This window comes from Arachis stenosperma, chromosome 6 (genome assembly GCF_014773155.1).
Source record: "Arachis stenosperma cultivar V10309 chromosome 6, arast.V10309.gnm1.PFL2, whole genome shotgun sequence".
NCBI lineage: Eukaryota > Viridiplantae > Streptophyta > Magnoliopsida > Fabales > Fabaceae > Arachis > Arachis stenosperma.
In genome coordinates, this window is record NC_080382.1 from 86499220 (window position 1) to 86507549 (window position 8330).

The 8330-nt window shown below is 41.0% G+C and overlaps 1 non-coding gene across 1 annotated transcript; it reads right to left on the bottom strand.

Annotated features, from left to right (window-relative positions):
- Window positions 1-4727: 4727 nt before the first annotated feature.
- Window positions 4728-4835, bottom strand: LOC130937364 (small nucleolar RNA R71). Its single transcript, XR_009068584.1, has one exon. It is a non-coding gene; the product is annotated as a small nucleolar RNA R71 (small nucleolar RNA).
- Window positions 4836-8330: the final 3495 nt, after the last annotated feature.

Here is an 8330-nt window from a genome sequence, read left to right on the forward strand (position 1 = left end):
TTCTCCCTTTTTCCGTCTTCGGTGGCCAGCCTGGAAGAAGAGAAAAAGAAGAACAGTAATACCCAGAAGTAAAAATAAGAAAATAAATGAAGTATGGGTGGGTTAATGCCAAATAATGAGGGTCTCAATTACATGGTAGCTACAACATGCAAGTGAGAAAATAGTGGAGACACATGGCATATCAATAATGTAAAAATTTTCAAAAAATGAGGGAAGAGAGTGTGGGTAAGGAGAGATAATATAAATTCAAGTCAATGCAAAAGTGATACAGGTATAAAAGATTGGCATTGATATAAATAATATTACCTAACCAGAATAAAACAAGTCACTAAGCATTCAAAATAATTCAAGAGAGGATGCAACAGTTATCTGTGAGAGACCGAGAGTGACGAGAACCCGTCGGGTCGAACCGGGTTCCACCGGGTCCCATACATAGCCGGTTCGACGAGTAGTTCGGCCTGGCCAGGTGACCAGATTTCCGGTCGAACCGGCGGGGTCGAGTCGGGTTTGATAACTATGAATCTTATAGATAATTAAAACAATGTTAAAAAAGATTTTGATTTTTGACAAGAAAATAATTGGGAGTCCTCCCACATCTTTTTAATTATCTTCCTAATTTTTAAAAAATGATTTTGAATTTTTTATCTTTTTCATGTTTTTAAAAATATATATTTAAATTTGTATTTATTTAAATATTAAGAAGTTTTTAGTTAAAATGATGAATTAGAACTTTAAATCATTATTCTTTCATTAAAGCTTTATAAAGAATAAAATAATATTTTGTCATAATTAGAACTTTATCTTACTTGATAGTTGTACTATACCCTCATGTCTCGGATAAACGAGTTATGACACGGTTGCATGAATTCAAATCAAAATCATAACAGCCCAACTTATCCCGAGATTCTGGATCCCACTCACCCACTTGCATGCGGACTCCATCTTCGTCCCAAGAATCTCGGCTCCTGGCCATTTGGCAATCAATGGCTCAGGTAAAAAATTCAAAGGAAAGAAGCCTATAAATTCAATAGGGGGAACGATACTGATGAGCGGATAATTTGTACGCTTTTTGGCATTGTTTTTAGTATGTTTTTAGTATGATATAGTTAGTTTTTAGTATATTTTTATTAGTTTTTAGTTAAAATTCACTTTTCTGGACTTTACTATGAGTTTGTGTGTTTTTCTGTGATTTCAGGTATTTTCTGGCTAAAATTGAGGGACCTGAGCAAAAATCTGATTCAGAGACTGAAAAGGACTGCAGATGCTGTTGGATTCTGACCTCCCTACACTCGAAGTGGATTTTCTGGAGCTACAGAAGCCCAATTGGCGCGCTCTCAACGGCGTTGGAAAGTAGACATCCTGGGCTTTCCATCAATATATGATAGTCCATACTTTGCCCAAGATTTGATGGCCCAAACTGGCGTTCAAAGTCACCCTCAGGAATTCCAGCATTAAACGCCGGAACTGGCACCTAAATGGGAGTTAAACGCCCAAACTGGCATAAAAGCTGGCGTTTAACTCCAAGAAGAGTCTCTACACGAAATTGCTTCATTGCTCAGCCCAAGCACACACCAAGTGGGCTCGGAAGTGGATTTTTATGTCATTTACTCATCTTTGTACACCCTAGGCTACTAATTTTCTATAAGTAGGACCTTTTACTATTGTATTGAGATATCTGGGTAGCTATCTTCATTTTATGCTATCTTAGATCATTGGGAGGCTGGCCATTTGGCCATGCCTAGACCTTGTTCTTATGTATTTTCAACGGTGGAGTTTCTACACACCATAGATTAAGGTGTGGAGCTCTGCTGTATCTCGAGTATTAATGCAATTACTATTGTTCTTCTATTCAATTCCGCTTGTTCTTTGTCCAAGATATCACTTGTTCTCCAACTTGATGAATGTGATGATCCGTGACACTCATCATCATTCTCACCTATGAACGTGTGACTGACAACCACCTCCGTTCTACCTTAGATTGGGTGAATATCTCTTGGATTCCTGATACACGATGCATGGTTGATCGCCTGACAAACGAGCCAGCCATTCCGTGAGATCAAAGTCTTCGTGGTATAGGCTAGAACTGATGGCGGCATTCAAGAGAATCCGAAAGGTCTAACCTTGTCTGTGGTATTCTGAGTAGGATTCAATGATTGAATGACTGTGACGTGCTTCAAACTCCTAGCAGGCGGGGCGTTAGTGACAGACGCAAAAGAATCACTGGTTTCTATTCCGGCCTGACCGAGAACCAACAGATGATTAGCCTATGCTGTGACAGAGCATAGGAACGTTTTCACTGAGAGGATGGGAGGTAGCCACTGACAACGGTGAAACCCTTGCATAAGCTTGCCATGGAAAGGAGTAAGAAGGATTGGATGAAGACAGTAGGAAAGCAGAGAGACGGAAGGGAAGGCATCTTCATACGCTTATCTGAAGTTCCTACCAATGAATTACATAAGTACCTCTATCTTTATCTTTATGCTTTATTCGTATATCATTATACCCATTTGAGTCTGCCTGACTAAGATTTACAAGGTGACCATAGCTTGCTTCATACCAACAATCTCCGTGGGATCGACCCTTACTCGCGTAAGGTTTATTACTTGGACGACCCAGTGCACTTGCTGGTTAGTTGTGCAAAGTTGTGTTTATGCCATGGTATTGAGCACCAAGTTCTTGGGGCCATTACTAGGGATTATTTGAGTTGTGAAAAGTAGTGATCACAATTTCGCACACCAAGTTTTTGGCGCCGTTTCCGGGGATTGTTTTGTGTATGGACAACTGACGGTTCATCTTGTTGCTTAGATTAGGTATTTTTCTTCAGAGTTCTTAAGAATGAGTTCTAGAGTTTCATGATGATCTGTTGAAATCTGGCTGGCTGAGAAGCCATGTCTAATCTTATTGGACCGAGGTTTCAACTAATCATCACAAGAGCTTGTTGATTTCTATCAATCTTGCTATTGGAGCAATGATCTGCTAAGGCTTGGCTGGCCATTGGCCATGTCTAGTGTTTTGGACCGAAGCTTTCTCTGAAAGCTTGGCTGGCTGAGAAGCCATGTCTAATTCCTGGACCGGAGTCTTAGACTAGCATTGCAATGATTCCTGGAATCCAAATTAAGAATTCTGAAACTTTTATTTTCTATTTTCATATAATTTTCAAAAAAAAAAAAAAACCACAAAAAAATTTCAAAATCATAAAAACCAAAAATATTTTATGTTTCTTGTTTGAGTCTAGTGTCTAATTTTAAGTTTGGTGTCTTGCAATGCATTGTTTATTTGATCTTGGTTCTATTTTCAAGTCAATAGTACAGGGAACTGAAGATTCAGAACATGCAGCAGAGGAATTACACAGAAAAAGCTGGGCGTTCAAAACGCCCAGTGAAGAAGGACAGACTGGCGTTTAAACGCCAGCCAGGGTGCCTGGTTGGGCATTTAACGCCCAAAAAGGTAGTGCATTGGGCGTTAAACGCCAGAATGTGCACCATTCTGGGCGTTTAACGCCAGGATGGCACAAGGGGGAGGATTTTGTTTTCAAATCAAATTTTTTTCAAGTTTTCAAAGTTTTTCAAAATCAAATCTTTTTCAAATCATATCTTTTCAATCAAATGTTTTCAAAATCAATTTCTTTCCTTTTTCAAAGATACTTGCTATCAATTAATGATTTGATTCAACATTTCAAATATGTTGCCTTTTCTGTTGAGAAAGGTTTAATGTTTGAATCATATCTTTTCTTGATAGCCAAGTTATTAATTTTTAAAATCAAATCTTTTAAAAATATTTTTCAACTCATATCTTCTCAATCACATTTTTTAAAACCAATCATATCTTTTTAATCACATCTTTTTCAAAATAGTTTTCAATCAAATCTTTTTTATTTCTAATTTCAAAATCTTTTTTCAAAAAAATCACTTGATTTTTTCCCACTCTTATTTTCGAAAATTAATTAGTGTTTTTCAAAATGTTTTCAAATTCTTTAACTTAATTTTCGAAAAAGCTCCTCCTCTCTTCTCACATCCTTCTATTTATGGAGTACCACTCCTTCGCAATGCACAATTCGAACTCTATCTGATTAAGTTCGAATTCTTCTACCTCTTTCTTCTATTTTTCTGTTCTTCTGACACCTCAAGGAATCTCTATACTGTGACATAGAGGATTCCACATTTTCTTGTTCTCTTCTCTTTCATATGAGCAGGAGCAGAGACAAAGGCATTCTTGTTGAAGCTGACCCTGAGCCTGAAAGGACCTTGAAGCGAAAGCTAAGAGAAGCTAAGGCACAATTCTCTATAGAGGACCTAACAGAAATTCTCAAAGAAGAAGAAGACATGGCAGCCGAAAACAACAACAATGCAAACAATGCAAGGAAGGTGCTGGGTGACTTTACTGCACCTACTCCCGACTTCTATGGGAGAAGCATCTCTATCCCTGCCATTGGAGCAAACAACTTTGAGCTTAAGCCTCAATTGGTTTCTCTAATGCAACAGAATTGCAAGTTTCATGGACTTCCATTGGAAGATCCTCATCAGTTTTTAGCTGAATTCTTGCAAATCTGTGACACTGTCAAGACTAATGGGGTAGACCCTGAGGTCTACAGACTTATGCTATTCCCTTTTGCTGTAAGAGACAGAGCTAGGACATGGTTGGACTCACAACCTAAAGAAAGCCTGGACTCATGGGAAAAGCTAGTCAATGCCTTCTTGGCAAAGTTCTTTCCACCTCAAAAATTGAGTAAGCTTAGAGTGGAAGTCCAAACCTTCAGACAGAAGGATGGAGAATCCCTCTATGAAGCTTGGGAAAGATACAAACAATTGATCAGAAAATGTCCTTCTGACATGCTTTCTGAATGGAGCATCATAGGTATTTTCTATGATGGTCTCTCTGAACTATCCAAGATGTCTTTGGATAGCTCTGCTGGAGGATCTCTTCATTTGAAGAAGACGCCTACAGAAGCTCAAGAGCTAATTGAAATGGTTGCAAATAACCAATTCATGTACACTTCTGAAAGGAATCCTGTGAACAATGGGACTAATCAGAAGAAAGGAGTTCTTGAGATTGATGCTCTGAATGCCATTCTGGCTCAGAACAAGAAAGACCTCAACAAGGTTTTAACAACAATAATGGTGGTAGAAACAGGTTTAGCAATGGCAAGCCTTTTTCATCATCTTCTCAGCAACAGACAGAGAATTCTAAGCAGAACCCCTCTGACTTAGCAACTATGGTCTCTGATCTAATCAAAACCACTCAAAGTTTCATGACTGAAACAAGGTCCTCCATTAGGAATTTGGAGGCACAAGTGGGACAGCTGAGCAAGAAAGTTACTGAACTCCCTCCTAGTACTCTCCCAAGCAATACAGAAGAAAATCCAAAAGGAGAGTGCAAGGCCATCAACATGGCCGAATTCGGAGAGGAAGGAGAGGAAGTGAACGCCACTGAGGAAGACCTCAGTGGGCGTGCACTGACCTCCATTGAGTTTCCCAATGAGGAACCATGGGAATCTGAAGCTCAAAATGAGACCATAGAGATTCCATTGGACTTACTCCTGCCTTTCATGAGCTCTGATGAGTATTCTTCCTCTGAAGAGGATGAGTATGTCACTGAAGAGCAAGTTGCTAAATACCTTGGAGCAATCATGAGGCTAAATGACAAGTTATTTGGAAATGAGACTTGGGAGAATGAACCCCCCCTTGCTCACCAAAGAACTGGATGACTTGTCTAGGCAGAAATTACCTCAAAAGAGACAAGATCCTGGGAAGTTTTCAATACCTTGTACCATAGGCACCATGACCTTCAAGAAGGCTCTGTGTGACTTAGGGTCAAGTGTAAACCTCATGCCTCTCTCTGTAATGGAGAAGCTAGGGATCTTTAAGGTGCAAGCTGCAAGAATCTCATTAGAGATGGCAGACAACTCAAGAAAACAAGCTCATGGACTTGTAGAGGATGTTTTGGTGAAGATTGAAGACCATTACATCCCTGCTGATTTCATAGTCCTAGAGACTGGGAAGTGCATGGATGAATCTATCATCCTTGGCAGACCCTTCCTAGCCACAGCAAAGGCTGTGATTGATGTTGATGGAGGTGAACTGATCATTCAAGTGAATGAAGAATCCTTTGTGTTTAAGGCTCAAGGATATCCCTTTGTCACCATGGAGAGGAAGCATGAAGAGCTTCTCTCAAATCAGAGTCAAACAAAGCCCCCACAGTCAAACTCTAAGTTTGGTGTTGGGAGGCCACAACCAAACTCTAAGTTTGGTGTTGAACCCCTACATTCAAACTCTAAGTTTGGTGTTGGGAGGTTCCAGCATTGCTCTGATAAAATGTGAGGCTCCATGAGAGCCATCTGTCAAGCTACTGACATTAAAGAAGCGCTTGTTGGGAGGCAACCCAATGTTATATGTTATCTATTTTCTTTTGTTATTCTATTTTATTTTGTAGGTTGATGATCATGAGAAGTCACAAAATCAATTGAAAAAGCAAAAACAGAATGAAAAACAGGAAGAAAAACAGCACACCCTGGAGGAAGAACTTACTGGCGTTTAAACGCCAGTAAGAGTAGCAGTTGGGCGTTTAACGCCCAGTCTGGCACCATTCTGGGCGTTTAACGCCAGAAAGGGGCACCAGACTGGCGTTAAACGCCAGAAAAGGGCAAGAACCTGGCGTTAAACACCAGAAATGGGCACCAGCCCGGCGTTTAACGCCAGAATTGGCTCAAAACGTGATTTTGCTTGCCATTTGGTGCAGGGATGACTTTTCCTTGACACCACAGGATCTGTGGACCCCACAGGATCCCCACCAATCCTACCACTCTCTCTCTTCTTCACTCATTCACCAATCACCTCAATACCTCTTCCCCAAAAACCCTTCACCTATCAAATCCCATCTTCCTCTTCACCACTCACATCCATCCTTCATAAAACCCCACCTACCTCACCATTCAAATTCAAACCACTTTCCCACCCAAACCCACCCTCACTTGACCGAACCTTACCCTCCCCCCTCCCCTATATAAACCCTTCTTCACCCCTTCATTTTCACACAACCTAAACACCACTTCTCCCCCTCTTTGGCCGAACACAAAAGCCATTCCCTTCTTCCTCATTTCTTCTTCTTCTACTCTCTTCTTTCTTCTTTTGCTCGAGGACGAGCAAACCTTTTAAGTTTGGTGTGGTAAAAGCGTTGCTTTTTCATTTTTCCATAACCATTTATGGCATCCAAGGCCGGAGAAACCTCTAGAAAAAGGAAAGGGAAGGCAAAAGCTTCTTCCTCCGAGTCATGGGAGATGAAGAGATTCATCTCAAGGGTGCATCAAGACCACTTCTATGAAGTTGTGGCCTTGAAGAAGGTGATCCCCGAGGTCCCTTTTTCACTCAAAAAGGGTGAATATCCGGAGATCCGACATGAGATCCGAAGAAGAGGTTGGGAAGTTCTTACCAACCCCATTCAACAAGTCGGAATCTTAATGGTTCAAGAGTTCTATGCCAATGCATGGATCACCAAGAACCATGATCAAAGTGTGAACCCGGATCCAAAGAATTATCTTACTATGGTTCGGGGGAAATACTTGGATTTTAGTCCGGAAAGTGTAAGGTTGGCATTCAATTTGCCCATGATGCAAGGAGATGAACATCCTTACACTAGAAGGGTCAACTTTGATCAAAGGTTGGACCAAGTCCTCACAGTCATATGTGAAGAGGGCGCCCAATGGAAGAGAGATTCAAGAGGGAAGCCGGTTCAATTGAGAAGGCATGACCTCAAACCCGTGGCTAGAGGATGGTTGGAGTTTATCCAACGCTCAGTCATTCCCACTAGCAACCGGTTCGAAGTTACTCTAGACCGGGCCATCATGATTCATAGCATCATGATTGGAGAAGAAGTGGAAGTTCATGAGGTTATAGCCCAAGAACTCTATAAGGTGGCGGACAAGTCCTCTACCTTAGCAAGGTTAGCCTTCACTCATCTTATTTGTCACCTCTGTTATTCAGTTGGAGTTGACATAGAGGGAGACATCCCTATTGATGAGGACAAGCCCATCACTAAGAAGAGGATGGAGCACACAAGAGACCCCACTCATCATGAGATCCCTGAGATGCCTCAAGGGATGCACTTTCCTCCACAAAACTATTGGGAGCAACTGAACACCTCCCTAGGAGAACTAAGTTCCAACATGGGACAACTAAGGGTGGAGCACCAAGAACACTCCATCATCCTCCATGAAATTAGAGAAGATCAAAGGATCATGAGAGAGGAGCAACAAAGACAAGGAAGAGACATTGAGGAGCTCAAGCACTCCATAGGATCTTCAAGAGGAAGAAAGAGCCGCCATCACTATGGTGGAC